Source organism: Corvus moneduloides, chromosome Z (genome assembly GCF_009650955.1).
Source record: "Corvus moneduloides isolate bCorMon1 chromosome Z, bCorMon1.pri, whole genome shotgun sequence".
Lineage (NCBI taxonomy): Eukaryota > Metazoa > Chordata > Aves > Passeriformes > Corvidae > Corvus > Corvus moneduloides.
The window spans coordinates 62,003,501-62,019,422 of record NC_045511.1 but is presented as its reverse complement, the minus strand read 5'-3'; the positions used below and the strand labels follow the sequence as shown (position 1 = coordinate 62,019,422).

At 36.1% G+C, this 15,922-nt stretch overlaps 1 protein-coding gene across 48 annotated transcripts in view; it reads right to left on the bottom strand.

Moving 5' to 3' along the window:
- Nucleotides 1–15,922, bottom strand: part of PTPRD (protein tyrosine phosphatase receptor type D) — a 1,180,356-nt gene that overhangs the window by 927,044 nt on the left and 237,390 nt on the right. For all 48 annotated transcript variants that reach the window (XM_032097314.1, XM_032097313.1, XM_032097327.1 and 45 more), the window contains one exon: nucleotides 3,687–3,759. The gene's annotated coding sequence lies outside the window, so the exon portion shown is untranslated. The remainder of the gene's footprint in view (nucleotides 1–3,686; nucleotides 3,760–15,922) is intronic.

The window sequence follows — 15,922 nt, the reverse complement described above, 5'->3', positions numbered from 1 at the left end:
TTATTTCAGTTTCTGTTCTATGAAAGAACTCCAGAAGAACTAAATTACTTGAAGCACGTGTAATTTTGTAGACGAAAATATTTTCATTGCTAATGTTTCTGTACTGAGATTTTTTGCAATTCCATTAGGTTACTTTTTTAATCACTATTCCTTTATTAGAAATGACTGCTTGACTTATCTTATTCTGAGTTCCAGTAAGAATATTTTTATGAACAATTGTGGTGGTCAGCAGCTGGCCTGAAGGCCTCACAATAATAATTAATCACATTTTATAACTCCCTCTTTTATAACTGAAGTAATGAAGACATAACTGAAATTACTTAAGTACCCTGACCATTGGGTTATGCAATCTGACCAGTGTGGACTGTTGGAGAGCAGGCCCAGGCCGCTGGGGGCACCAGCAGCTATTGGCTGGTTGGCTGAGTGGCAACTGGCTCAGCTCATAGGGATCGAACATGCGGACCTTCAGATCTCTATATAAGGGGAAGAAGACTCAGTTGAAGTGGGCTGTTGTGCATGAACCCAGTGAGCCTTGTCGCTTGTCTGTCTCCGAAACGGCGACAAACAATATGGATTTTTTAATCAAAAAAAGGTTCTTTTTTCATAATTTTAAGCTTGGTTAAGTAGTTAAGTGAATTTTGTGCTGATGGTAAGTAGCTAAATGAACCAGAATTTTTTAACCACAGCTACAGTATTGCCTGGGTATGGGAGTGTTCATTTTTTTCCCAGGGCTCCTCATCAGTCTTGAGCCACAAGACTCAAAACTGCTTATTGACTTAAGATGCAGTTGACCTGCATAGATATCTGATCTTTGACCTTTCTGTTGTGATTGCGAGATGTGAAATATTGTCATAACATGCAATATTTCTGTAATGTGGTTCTTTATTCTCACCATTTGAACTCATTCCATTATCACATTTCACCTAGTGAAATAACTGTCAAACTAAAAGAATGTTCAAACCGAACCAGTCTAAACTGGCTTCAATAATATAGCCTAGAGGTTAAAGCTTGAATATTCTTATTCTAGCACGCCAAGCCATTGAACTGATAGTGTTAAGAATTTTAATACTCATGTATTCTTATTAATAATATCAATTTCAAAATAAAATCTTAATAAATAATTCCCTCCTCTAACTCTATGATCAAAAAAAGTAATACACTGCATCCTATATGCCTGTATCTAGATTGTTCATCTTTTTCATCAATCACAAGAAATTGGTTCTAAGTAATGAAGACATATTGTGTCCTCTTGCATGTATCTTAATTATCATGAAAGTGCAGCAGACATATCTCTGTTCATCCCACTTTAAGTATGGAATCTGAGACATAATGAATTCTGAGGGAAATGCTTTGTATTTCTGCACTATCAAAATTTCCCCCTTAAGGATAATTTTATGTTGACATTTTCAGGGCTGAAACTGTGCTCACCCAGAAGAGGAAAACAAAACACTGAATTTCTGTTTAAAAGAAAATATATAAAAGAAGCAGCCTCTATTCAATTTTCAGAAGGCTTTTCTATTATTATGAAGATTTGCCAAGTTGCTTTCTGTAATACTTAAAGTTTTCACAATTTGGATTTATTTTTTTCCATAACATCTGAAATGAAAAGTTAAAATGGAAGTTAAAAAATTGTATAGCATTGTATATATATGCCACAAGTACAGAATTCTTAAACTAACACAAATATTAAACCACTGAAACTTTGCTATAAATTTGGTGCCTTTTTTCTTTTCCATTTTTTATTTCCAATTGTTTTTCCATTGCTATTAATTCATTCAAGGAAATTTCTTACATTTGATAAAGTGACAGGATTTCAGCCTAGGAAATTACATTTATTCCAGATTTGCAATCTTGAAGAAGTGGGAATCTAGCCACAGAAAATCAAGAATTATTTAACCGTGAAATATAAATATTAATAAATAGTTCACATTTATTTAAAAAAAAACCAACATACTGCTGCAAGAGACTGAAGAAATAAATTATATTTCCATTTATTAGATTTTACTTTAAGAATGTGAATTTGTTCTGAGAATGTGTTTATTAATTTGGGTAAAATATGTTGCATTTAAACTACTTGTATTTTCACAATAGGAAACACCAGCAGAAGGAGATAATTTTATTACTTCCATTAAAAGTAATTCATATTTTAGCTAAGAAAACGAGATAAGAGGATGACATGATTTAGATCACACTTTAATTTCTTGCACAGTTTCAAAGGCAAGGAAAAAAAAATCCTTGAAAAGGAAACTTTGTATTAAAATGGAAATTTGTTATTGGTATTCACTCCAATAAATATATCCTTCTTATGTGACTTATCACTTCATTTAGATGAAAATGTAGTTAGTGACACTATACTTCAATGGTATCACAAAGAAAAGGTCACTCAGAAGACTGACCAGAAAAAATATCTGCCTGGTTTAAAAAGTAACAGGCTATGGGCTGGGTGAATTCATATATTTAAATCAGAAATAATTTTTATTGTTTACTTTGTAAGTTTTCCATATATCAACAACAAGGGAGCAGAGAATTAAGAATCTATGCTACATCATTTGCAGAGTTAGGTGATCCTAACTCTGCAATTGATGTACAAAACATAATGACCATTTGGCCATATCTGTAGAATATGAAATAGCATACAACTTTATTCTTCTTAGGATCTAGAGTTTTGGAAGGTTTGCTTGCACTCATTATATTCTGGAACATGAATCTTTTAATATAATAATTATATATAACTGGAGTTGTAAAACTATTCTTGTACATGGTATCTAGCTTAGCAAAACCCACATGGTGTTTCATTGAAAGATGAAGGTTTGTATTTTCCAGCACTCAAGCTCCAACAGTAGCACAAACTTTGACTTTATAATGAAGGAAGAAAAAAAGAAAGAACAAGCATGATGTATTAAGACTGGGAGACATGAGCCACAATTGCCTGAAACATGACTCAGTCATTGGGCCCTTCATTATTCGGAACTTTTTTAACAGCTAATAAGTAACTGTCATTTCCGTTGTCTCCACTCAGTACTTAAATGTAAAAATTAAAAATAATCCTATTCCAGATGAAAATGCCTGGTTAGAGAGTATTATATAGGAGTTACTTGAGTCTTGCTAAGATCAACAGAAGTTATGATGTAATTTATTAGAGCCTCATAAAAGTTGCTCATCCAGGGAACATTGACAGGTCACAGTGACCTCTTAAATCTATAAGCCTTCTTTGCAGGCAGAAAAATAAAAGCATGTAGAGTTTTGTCATACTCGTATGGGTGTGGGGACGGAATGTTCTGGAAGAAGTCTGACAAGTAGCTGACAGAGAGATTACTGAAATTTGGAAAGCTGACAATATCTAACGTTCCTGAGTGACTCATGGTTTACTAAACTAATTACAATAATCACCCAGATTTTCAGATGAGTAGGAACCTAGGATTTCTGGAGAATAGGAATTGAGCATGTAGGCATCAACTGCTCTGTTCATATGATATAAAGTTGATCTGTAAATACAGAACAAATCTCATGCCTCTGTGATTCATACTTCCTACATATGAAATCAATCACAGATTTACAGTTTTGGAAATTTGCCAAGGGAGGCTGGAAGACAAGTTTGTGAGATAGGTACTGAAGGATATTGTTATAGAAGTTAAATCTGAAATGACAATTCAGCTGATCAAAATAATAGATCTACACCAACTTACCGCCTCACCAGAATGTCCTCATAGCACAGCTAATGACTGGAGGATTAAAAGTGTAAGACTCTTCAAGATTTCCCTGAAACAGAAAATCAAACATGTTTTATTTGCTTTTCTACAGCAAAACCAATAAATTCTGAAGGGTTCAAGAAATAAAAAAGTTAATACACTGATGATAAATAACTTCTACAAACAGTAATCATTGAAAAGCAGCAAAACAAAGTGGAATTTCTAGAGTAACTCTGATGTGAAAGAATATAAATCACAGTCATACACAATTATTTGTATTGAAATTATCTGTACTTGATTGAAGTGCTTATGAAACAGTTGTGTTCCAAACATGTCTTAGTCATAAACACTTTCTTGCTTTGTCACTGCGCTAGACCAACCCTTTTTCCATGTACTATTTTTAGTGCAAAAATACTGTTTCATAACTGAACTTATGCTAATAGATCTTTAAATACACCAGAAGTACTTGCACTGACAGTATGTCATTTGGTAAATTCCTTAGGTGTATGAAAACAGAACTGTAGCCTCGTCAATAATAAAGCTACCTCTTCACATGCCACAAACCTGTGTCTACCTCTACCATATGGATATCCATTCAAGCCACACATTTAGCCACACATCTTTCTCACTAGCTGTCAAGCTTAAGAGGTGAACCTGTGGAAACCTCATGATGTTCAACAAGGCCAGACACAAGGTCCTGCACCTGGGCTGGGGAAATCCACGCATAAGTACAGGCTGGGTGGAAAATGGATTGCGAGAAAGATTTAGGGGCATTGGTTGATGAGAAGAAAAACACAACCCAGTAATGTGCACTTGCAGCTCAAAAAGCCAACTTCAGCTTGGGCACCATCAAAAGTGATGTGGCCAGTAGGTCAAGGGAGGCAATTGTCCCCCTCTGCTCTGCTCTTGTGAGACCCCACCTGGACTGCTGCATCCCAGTCCAGGGACCAACAATCTGGGTCCCCCAGCAAAAGAAAGATGTGGACCTGTTGAAACAAGTCCTGGAGAGAGAAACTGAGTTGATCACAGGGCTGGAGCATCTCTCCTATGAAGATGGGCTGAGAGAGTTAGAGCTGCTCAGTCCAGAGAAAAAAAGGCTTTGGGGAGAATTTGTAGCACCTTCCAGTATCTGAAGGAGGCTTTCAAGAGGGCTGGAGATGGACTTTTAATACGGGCATGTAGTAATAGGCAGAGGGGGAATGGCCTAAGTTGAAGGAGTGTACATTTAGGTTAGATATTAGGAAGGAATATATTGTCCAAAGAGGTTGTGGACCCCACACCTCTGAAAGAGTACAAGGCCAGGCTGGATGGGGCTCTGTACAACTGGTCTAATGGAAGGAACCTCGGGCAAGGGGGTTCAATCTAGAAGATCTTTAAAGTCCCTTCCAACCCTAACCATTCTATCAGTCCATGATTCTGTGATCTTTCCTTTGGGGTAGGGCTGGGAGAGGTATAACTGTTCAGTCTGGAGAGAAGAAGGCTCAAGAGAAAACTCATCAACACATATAGACAACTGAAGGGGAGATGCAAAGATGGTGTCAGTCTCTTTTCTTTGTTGTCTAATGACAGGATAAAAAAGCAATGGGAAAAAGGAAACACAGAAAGATCTATAAGAATATCAGAAAACAGCTTTTTTACTGTAACTGAATACTGAAGCAGTTTGCCCAGAAATGACTGTGGAATATTAATCTTGGAAATACTGAAAAGCCATCTGGACATGGTCTTGGGCAACCTGCTTTAAGTAGCTCGAGCAGGGATCCTGGTCCAGATCCAACCTCGACCAGTCTGTGATACTGTGATATTTTATTCACGGCACCCATGAGTCTGTGTTTTATGCACCCACCTAGGCAGTCTGGGATTGATAGCCACCTTCCACCTTTTTATATATCTCAATCATGACATTCAGAAATCACAATACTCCTAAATTCTTTAGGAAAGAATAAAAGTGAATAGCAATAAATGATCAACACCGATCAAGAATGTTTCACTCTAAAAACTCTCTTCCCTGTAACGATTCTATTTTTGTCATAATACAGTAACAGCTTCAGTGCTTTCGGTTTTTTTTTTTAATGCACTGCATATGCAACATGAAGAAAATTGTTGAAAACAGGCAGGTAAAGAAATTTTGTTATAAGCAAATGTTAAGTAGCATAAAATACAAGGGGAACATAGGTTTGGAAGCATTTCAATATCTGCTTTATTTTTCACAGTCAGACTGGAAGCAGAGTGAAAAGAAATACACAAATAATAATGCTGTCAGTGCTGAAGGCTTAATGACATGGTTCAAATTACTACATTGAATACATATTTTGTTACATTTCAACATTGCTGTCTTTATGGCCGAGATTTCTTTGGCTGACACTATACACTGGTTAGCATTTCCTTGATGTCTATAAAAGCATAATTTTTTTTTTTTAACTTAACTTGCTTAATTAATCATCACATCATAGGAATGCTGATTAAGCAATATGAACTCATAAAATATGTCCTGAAAACTGGTGCACTATGCATTGTTCTTTTTTATAATCACATATGCAAATATAAGATTCTTCCATTCTTTTATCAGTTCCCTTTGTTACTCTATGGTATGTGTTTTAGCTGCCTGTATTGAATTTGCTTGGTCCACTTACACGGACTTCCATCACTTGAAAACTATGAACCTGTCCAGTTCACTGAAAGACTGTTTTCACATTCGGTACTTTCCGTTTCTGTTAATAGTACTATTTTTATTCAACTTTTCCTTAAAGAAAGCAGCAATTCCAACCACAATAAATAAAAATATTGCCCAAAACATATTCTTAATATTCTATTAAGATGAGTTTATATAGATTAATTTATGGTCATTTACTTGAAGAGTAATAAACATATTCTGTGTACATTTAAAAGAAAGAGGAAGAACTATTGCAGAGTGTTAGTAGTGGGAAAGCAGTTTAGTAAGACTAACTTCTTCCTATATTTGGGGGCATGAATGCTTTTCATCTCCCTCTTCCCCTGCAGCTTTTTCTACATACCATTCCATGGCTCTTTTCTATTCTTACTCAATTTAATAGTTTCAAAGCTAGGCCTCATTCAGTTTTCCTCTCAGTATTGAGGATATCAGTATATCAGCATAGCTTTGATCTTAAATCATAGATGCTATAACCTCAAAAGTTTTTTTAAAAAAAATCAACAGCATATCTGAATATCATAGGTTAGTTCTGGAAACTCATCAATTTCGTTTCCTAAACTTGCAGAAACAGAAAACTCTCTATCACTGGCTACTGTTTATTTAAAAGAGAAAAAAAAGAAGAGGATAATGGGTTACATTGATAAAAATATCAAGGGAATAATATTGCTATACAGCCCCACAGAATAAATAGGCTTGTCCCTGCTTCAAATTAAAAAAATTATAAAATGACTGTTAAATTTTTTACACAAACCCTCCTTTCCCTAACAAATCTCTTTTGTCTCCAGAACCTTTATTCCCTGTCTCTAAATATAAAACATAAGAAAGCAGATGTCACGTTCGCAAACCTTGTTTCTAAGTCTGTGTCACACAATGCTAAAAGCTCTGGAGAGAAAATACATGGTCTGTGCTGAGTGGCTGCCAGTGGACGTGGGAGACAGACGTTGCTGTTAGACTGTATGACCATAGCCAGGCCTCTCTCAGGTTTGTCACTGGTAAATGGAGTTGACAGTCTTCTGCTATGTCACTGACATGCCATGTAAATAACTTCGTTGAAGAATACTGTGAAAGCATGTGAATCTATGGGCATGAAGGTAACTAATTTCAATCTGACCTCATTAAGGCTAATTCTCTTGTGGTTGTCCTTTAGTCTTCTTCATAATCACTCCTGTATTGAAATGATGAAAATAGACATCCATTGTATTCCATGCCTTAGGTAGGCAAAGCTAACAGCTAGCATGGAACAGATAGAATGTCCTCCTGTCATGCTTTTCTTCCCTGTCCACTGTTATTTCCCTGACAGAGCCCATGCGTCTAAAGAGTTCAGCACTGACACTTAGGAAAAAAATATCATTTGCATTTTCTGCAAGTTTACCTTTTTGATGGCAGTCTTATAGATGCTATACCTGCATAGGGAAAGGGGCAGAAGCATATGATTTCGTACTTTTCTTTTTATGATAACTAGATTGTAGCTTGTCTTTTTCAAAAGAAAAACTGCTCTCAGATATTTGAAGGTCACACCCAGGGACAGAAAAGCTCTTTAACAACTGAAAAGCTTGTCAGGACAAATGATGTTGTAGTCAAGCCCATTTTTTTTTAAGGGAAACAGGTTTTATACATGGATACGGCACAGAATGGAAAATAAGGTCCTATATGGACTCATGAACAAGAAGTCATTCCTGTGCTCTAGAAAGGAAAGAAACACCTACACCCAAATGAAAAAGTGGAGAGAAGAGAAGGAATTAAGTAACTGACTTATATATATACAGTTGACTCGATGCCAACAACTGTCATGCTGGGATAGCCTAGTTCTGAGTAACATCATTTAGATGCTGGAAACTTGCACCAACGTTGTGTGTAACATAAGATAACTTCAGATCTAGATTATAAAAAGTGTGTAGAAAACCTTTAGAGATGAAAGCACTAAAAAATATGTAAGCACGATAGGGGAGATAGCAGTTGAATGTTCTACAGGCTAGAGGTACTTAGTCTGAATTAGAATTAGTGTCAGAGTAGACTCCATGCTTCTATCATTTTACTAAAAACGTTTAAAAGGATGTAAGTTGCATAAAATTTTTGGTATATACCTTGAATTCTCCTTTCATAGTGATTAATTTTCCCCCATAGAATTGAAGGTGATTTTAATTTAGAATTTTTTTGACAAAGAGATATACTGTGAAAAATTTTTTTCTTATTAAGAGCAATATTTTCATTGCTGATACAATAACTGCCATCAACAACATCTGATAGTCCTTCTCAGGATGTGAGTACACCCTGTTTACTGTCATCCTTAGATCTATGAAGTGTGACAAATATGTATTTCTCAAATAAAGTTTAGAGTAAAATATTCCTTATCTAACCGTTTGCTTTTATTCAACAACATCAAGAGACATGTCTTTGGCTCTAAGTAGCAATGTGAAAAGAGGAGGAAAATATACACCCCTCAAATTAAAGCATGAAAGTGTGAACAATGATATCAAAATCAGGATTTTCAATACCCAGAAAATCTGATACCTAATTTTGTTCAATTAGTTTCCTTAGAGAACAAAACTACAAAACCTTGCAAAAAAGACTAGATAAACCAGGAAAATTTAATTTTGGTTTAAAACAGCCAGAGGATTTCCCACTTCTAGACGTAGTGGTGAAGGATAATGCACGTGAAGGATAATGAAATAAGTTGATTAAGGATTTTGTATCTGATGTGTTTTATAAGAATAAAGATATTTTGCCCTTAAATATTTTCTGAATATTCTCCTGATCCCTCATTCTCCTGATCCCTCATTCATGATTTATTCTGGCCATTCAATGTCACCTGTGTTTTTAGTCCAGAAAGACAATAGCAGATGATGAAGCTAGGAGAGGCCTATCAAGACCTCTCACTTGCCTAATCTCATTTTCACAAACAGACTGAAACACAGTCACCCTCTTGATGGTACGGCACAAGCAGGCAGTCTTCCAGGAACAATTTCACAGCCAAGTAAATCAGTGTTTCTCCAACTGTAAAGTCATTCTCAGTAGTATTGCTATTAAGAGGTAGCACAATGAAGAATAATATCAAGAAACCATGGCATTGCCCCAGTGGGAATGTAGTAGGAAGCAAAAAAGAGGGGTTTCAGGCTGCTATTTGGAAGAGATTTAAGCTCTAGTAAACAGGACCCTGCAGAGAGATAAAGGGAAAATATGTTTAACCCTTTTTCACCTATTAGAAAAGCACCAGCGTTGTTTTACCTTGCATTTCACAAAGTTTGACAATTTCTGTTCCAGTGCTACAGCAAACCCAAGCCATAAAAAGAGCTCCTAATTATATAAAAGAATTAGTAGGGCAGATCTCCTCTAAGAAAGTAAGTGCCAGTAATAAATAAATAAATAAATAAATAAAATAAATACTGGCATTTGCTCTTCATTAGTCAGAAGTTCCTGTCAGACTTATCATGGGCTGAGATGAAAGCAGCTGCCGCAGCCAACCAAGGATGTCAAGGGCTCGGGCAGCCTGGCCGGTTGCAGGCTCCTGCCTCTGTCCAGTTCCTCTGGTGTCCAGCCAGGGCCCTCCCCACCTCTGAGTGCCCACACTTGTCATGCCCATTCCTATCACTGAACAGTCTGGCTTCCCCACCACCTCTGCAGCTCTTTCCCCTGCTAGGGGAATGCACTCCACAGGCACACTGTCCAGCCTGGTGTATCTGCAGCCCCCAGATTGTCCTCCTGGGGTGTCCCCAAGTTCCTAAGCCCCTAGCTGTGTGTGGAGGTTGGGTCCTAAGGCCAAGCCATGGTGAAAGCTCCACAGCTGTGCCAAAGGCTTCCCTACACCCCACCCAGCTGGGAGCCAAGCGTTCAGGACTCACAGCAGTGCCAAAGCCACAGTCTGATACAATGAAGCCTTGCCCCATGGATGCGGCAGTGTCTTCTGCTGTGATTCACCTAAAGCCAGCTGCAGTGGGGCCTGGTTGAGGGCCTGGAGCTGTGCCCACAGCTGAAGCTGAGTTGTCATCAGGCTCAACTTTCCTCCTGGTCCCTGTCACTGGGAATCTCTGGGCTGGCCCATGTCTCCCCACCTCCCTGCTGCCCCCAGGGCCTCCTTTTGCCCTTGTGCTTTGCCTTAATTCCATAACCTGGCTCTGGCTTGTGTGATTTTGTCATAGGCACCTGCCCAGGCTCCAGGTCCTACTCCAAAATGGAACAAATTGAACTTAAAATGTTGCTCCTCTTTTGTAGATATGGCATAAGTATTTCCTCCTTGACAAAAATTTTACTTGCTAAACCCTTTAAAAAATTTTGAATTTTCCAACATATTAAAACTTTGATCATGGTCTTGCTTCTGCAGTCAGAAATTTACCTAAGGTTTTTTGTTTAGAGTTTTTCTGCTATTTGGAAAGTTATTGCATAATGGTCTGGAGGTGTTGACATCAACTTGTCTCTTAATTGTTCTATTATCAAAGCACTATCAAATAAATTCCCATATTAACTTTTATTTTTCTACAAAGCATCTAGATTAATATACTCTCTAGTTAGTAAACTTTCTAAGTAAACTTTCTAAGGTGAAATATGTTGACAAAAATTTTCTCAGAGCTCCAGGCATAGAAGATATCACTAAGCAACTATTTTATATGAGCTAACTTGTGCCTTGGAGAAACTGTGGTAGGGACAATGGTCTTTATCTGAAATGCAGCTAAAAGTTATTCTCTTATGTAACCCACCAATCTTCTCGGTATAATTAAGAATTTTGTAAATAAGATACATATACAAATTTCGTTCTGTTACTGCCCTTATTTTTTCATCCATTTAAAAATATTTTGTTTCTATAGGTATTTTTGTTTTCAGTGGCTTTTGTTTAAAAATTCTGCTGCCATATTGTTTCCTTTGCATATCTAATGAATGTAAATAGTTCTCAACAACAATTGGCATTTATGAAAATGGCATATTATCACATAGAAATTGTTCAGCAATACCTTTAAAATAATAAGGAAAATCTGCTACTAATGGGTCAAATGATATATCACCCAAAAACTAAATACTTGTTTACCAAATTGTTTATAATAATTAAACAATTATTGTTTAATAATTGTTTACCAAAACAGGTACTGGTAAAATAAATTTACAAAAAAATAGAAATTAATGGTGGGTGGAGAGAAACCACAAAAAAAAACCCCATGGAAATTTTGTCATTATTTCTTCTGGTCATACACCAAGAATAAATTATAAAAGATACCCTGGAACAGGACTGCAGTAAATTTTTCCCTTTTGTGCAATGATTCTACCTTTTATTGTTGTTGGTTTTAATTCTGTTTTTTGAGGGTTTTTCTTTTGTCTTTTTCTATTGTCTAAATAAAACGTCTGACATACTATGGAAAACGTCAGATAAGTACATATCAGAAAGTTATGTTTTGTAGGAAAAAAATTCATATATCTATTAAAGGTACTACAGTTATACAGTGCATTTTTCAAAAATCTAAATACATGAATAGAATTCCCCACCGTAAAAATTCTTGCTAAGTGTTTGAAAATTGAGAACCCTTCTTTAAGTCCTGTAAGTGATCATGTGGTCCAGTACTGAGTGAAGCCAAAGTTCCCAAGACAGGTTTACAAATAAAAGCCAAAGTGTTATTTTACCTATTCCTCTCTTCTCACATCATGTCACAACTGTACCCTATCTCTCTAACCCTTTTTAAATATAACCCATTTCGATACAGGTGATCTTGGACCACAAATGATAGAAAATGGAGGTTAAAAGGAAAAGGCTACAAAGTCACAAAAGCTTATTAAATGGTTACTAGTGTAAGACTTCCCCTGGTATATATACATATATATATATATATAGCTAAGAAATTGGCAGCCGGTAATTGAAAGCTCTTTATTAGTACTTCTATACAAATACAGGTTTTCTAACCGAAGTAATTTCATAGATTTTGGTTAAAAAATGCAACATCTTTTTTTAGACTAAACAAAACAAAAAACTCTGTAGCAAATAAAATGCTTTGTTGTATTGACTGCCATGTTGAAATATGGATTACAGTTGAATTGTTTTAAAGTAATCAAAATATTTTTTCTCTCTCATATTTGTCAAAAAACTCAGAATATGTTTGGAGTCTTTTACACTTCTGCACAATTAGCCAGCTTTAGCTTTACTTACAAGTCCTTTAAATGTCAAATAACAAGGAAGTTGATGGCAGTGGAAGAATTATATATATAATCCTTTGATTATATATGTATTTTTGATCATGCTTCTTATATATAACAATAATTTAATTATACTCAGCTACATCTGAATCCTAGAGTGGCTTATTCATGTATTAAGGTATAGTTAAACAAGAAGCTCCACAGAAGAGGGATTATTTGCATGATCAAGTCAAGTCTGTGCATAGCTGAATAAACTGTAGGGTAGTGCCACAGGCAGTTGCTGTCTCAGTAGTTGACAGGGCTTTTTTCAGCAGAAAAAAAAAGTCATTGTAACACTCTGTTTTAAAGACAGATTTAAAATAAAATCAGTTAATTATTTATAGGAAGCTGCAGCATACACTTAACTTAATTGGATTATTTTTAAATATCCTATTTGTCAGTATCCCTTGAATAGGAAGACCTTGTGATCTTCTGTGAATAGAGAAGAATGCCTAAGCAAGACTCTCCTTCAGGGAATCTGTGTATATTCTGTCCAATACCACTTACACTACAAATGTGCCAAGCAAGAAGAATGACTATGAATGAAAAGTCCACTGCAAGGAAATCCTCACAGATGCTCAGTAAAAGCCAGAATAGCTTTTACTGTTTACAGATTCTTGCAGCTGTTTAAGCAAGTTTAGTTCAAGTTTAGTTTAAGCAGTGCACCCTGTCTGTCACCTAAGTGCAAATTTAGCTTACAGCTTTGGTCCACCTTCCTTTATCTGAATTGTCAATATGGTAAACTAATTGTGATGTAACAGATGCCTCTTGGCTTGGCTGGTTTCAGACAACTTAGTGATACTGGTTGTGCTTGGTCATCTTGAAAAATAAAACTGGAAAAGAATACTCTGTGTAACCAATTCAGCCATCAGCCGGAAAAAAAAAAGTATTTCTTAGGATGGTTACACGTTTTCAGTCAGAATTGGGGTAGGTGGAGAGTTGCTGCCATCTGCTGGAAAGATTCCTTCCCTGACAAAAATAAATAAAAGTGAAGTAAAGTATTATTATTTATGAGTAAAGTAATGAAAGATTAAAACTATTACCATTGATGTTATTTAGGTGCTTAACACCTGTGTAGACATCTAACTGATCCTTATTCTAATGGCATCAGGAGTGTAAAATTATAAAAATGTGGACCTAAATCTCCTTGCAATTCAATGTCTGAAAGGAGGACTATATAATTAAGCCATATTCATAAATACAAACTGGAGGGCATAAATCCTTCCAAAATGAGGAGAATAGAAGATGCAAAAGGAGAAGGAGATTAAAGAGGCCTTTGCAGATAACCATTTGTTTCTTTTTATACTATAAATCTCAGTGCTACAGTATTATTCATTATGATATGTAAAAATATTAGTCTAAGAAAACAAAATTAAAATCCGAATGTTATGGATAGGGAGCAGGAACCTCACGGTGAGTACTACCAGATTTCTCTAAGAGTTGGCAGCTTCATAAAAGAAAAATACACAAACAAATAAAAACAAAACCAGAACACACTAGTATTGTCCACCTGCCAGGAGGCTGCTATATAGGTCACAAAACACACTGCAAAGATATTTTGATGCCGAATGTTAGAATAAGCAGTACCATGTAGCTTACAGGGCTCTGGACATTTTTGCAGAGCTTTTCTGTCTTCATTCTCAGTCCTGTTTCACCTAGGTATAGTGCCAAATTCAGACAGCACTTGGTATTCCTTCCCAGCTAAATGCCTGTGAATGTTAATTTTATATCTTTCTGATGAGGATTTCAAGAGAGCCAAGTTAGATGTTGAATGATTGAGATGGAACTGTGATTTGACAGTGAGTACACAGCCTCACAGGTTTGCCAGTTTTAGCCAGAATACTTATAGGCATGCATATTCCAAAAAAAAAAGAAAGAAAAGAGAGAGAAGATTTCCTGGTTAGTCTCCTTTTGATGTCTTGAGACTTCCAGAACTCTATTGGTATTGTAATTTAATTAGCCTATTTTAATTTGCTTAGAAATAATGCAGCTGGGAAGAAATTACATGACAGGATGGAGTGGAAATGAGACTAGCTAGGATAAGGAAATCAAGCCAGCTGAACCACTTAGAATAATATAAATACACAGCGGAGGAGTATGGTAAGAGGAACTATGATTACATAGTCAAATGACAGATTGATATCAGGCTATCATGCCTGAAGTATTTGCTGTCCCAAGAAAACTTACACCATTATAGTGTAATTTAAACTGCATGGTGAATCACTTATTTTCTCCCAGTCTGGGGGTTTGCATTTCGTATCTTTTACACCTCATCACTGTTACTAAGTTACAAATACCAGCTGTTAAATTCAGCCCGCTGGAATTTCAACCTAAGGATTATTTATGGTGCTCTACCCTCAACTTTTCTTTAGATCCAGTGTTCATTACCTTGATACTGACAGCTTTAGAGCGATCAACAGATGAAATGTTCTGGAAGATCACTTTTTAAATACACTCACAGAGACACACATCCACTCATTTTGTCAATTTATTCTGATGAGCAAGACCAGTATGTTTTCCATCTGCATGAGCTAGGTTTTGGAAAGTATAAAATTTGCAGATATACTTCTGTGGTTGGCACCTTCCCATGTACTTATTGTATTCACACCATATTCTCATGTCTCTAGAGGGCCACACTAGGTTTTTCTAGGAGTTATTCTAGGATAATTGCGAAGAAAAGCATTTCTCAAGAAGTGGGGTGCATCTTAATGGGAAATGTAGGACAATACTGATTGGGGGTACACCAGCTATCTGAAGCAACTACACTGATGTCAGTGTGATACTGTACTTGGGCTAACTAGAGAGAAAGACATGAAAAGCAGACATAGGAAGATGCTTAAAAAATGACATAAGGAGACCTCTGTGTAATCATTATGATTAAAATTCTTACATTCAGGTTAAGTTACTAACCTTAATTGTAACTATATATTTTCTGAAGCCTAGAAGACTTACAAAAAGATTAAATGTCAGAGATACGCTCAGTTTCAAGGTATGCATAGACAAATGCTATGTAAGCATTTTATCTAGAAATGCCAAAAAGATCAAAAGCTTTTGAAAAACATCTTTCTGTAATTTTATGCAACAATGCAGTGAATCTGTGACACACTTGCAAGAAATTGAGAAACTACTCAGTCTTGACAAAGTTGTTCTTTGTAAATAAATGTAAAAACCATGCAAGGCAGGTTCAATCTGTTACAGTATAAAAAACTTGACACTTCACAAAAGAACTTTGTATTTCTCTCCTCGATCTATTTTGAAAGTACCCAGTCCTATCCAAAGCAATGCATGGATTAGAAAATCAGAAACACTCAGATTTTCTATACCCTCTGATCTTAGCCATTTAATGCAATACTACTTAAGAGAAAAGGTAAACTTGCTGCCTTGCTAAAAGCCACTAGTCTGTGCTGTTGTATAA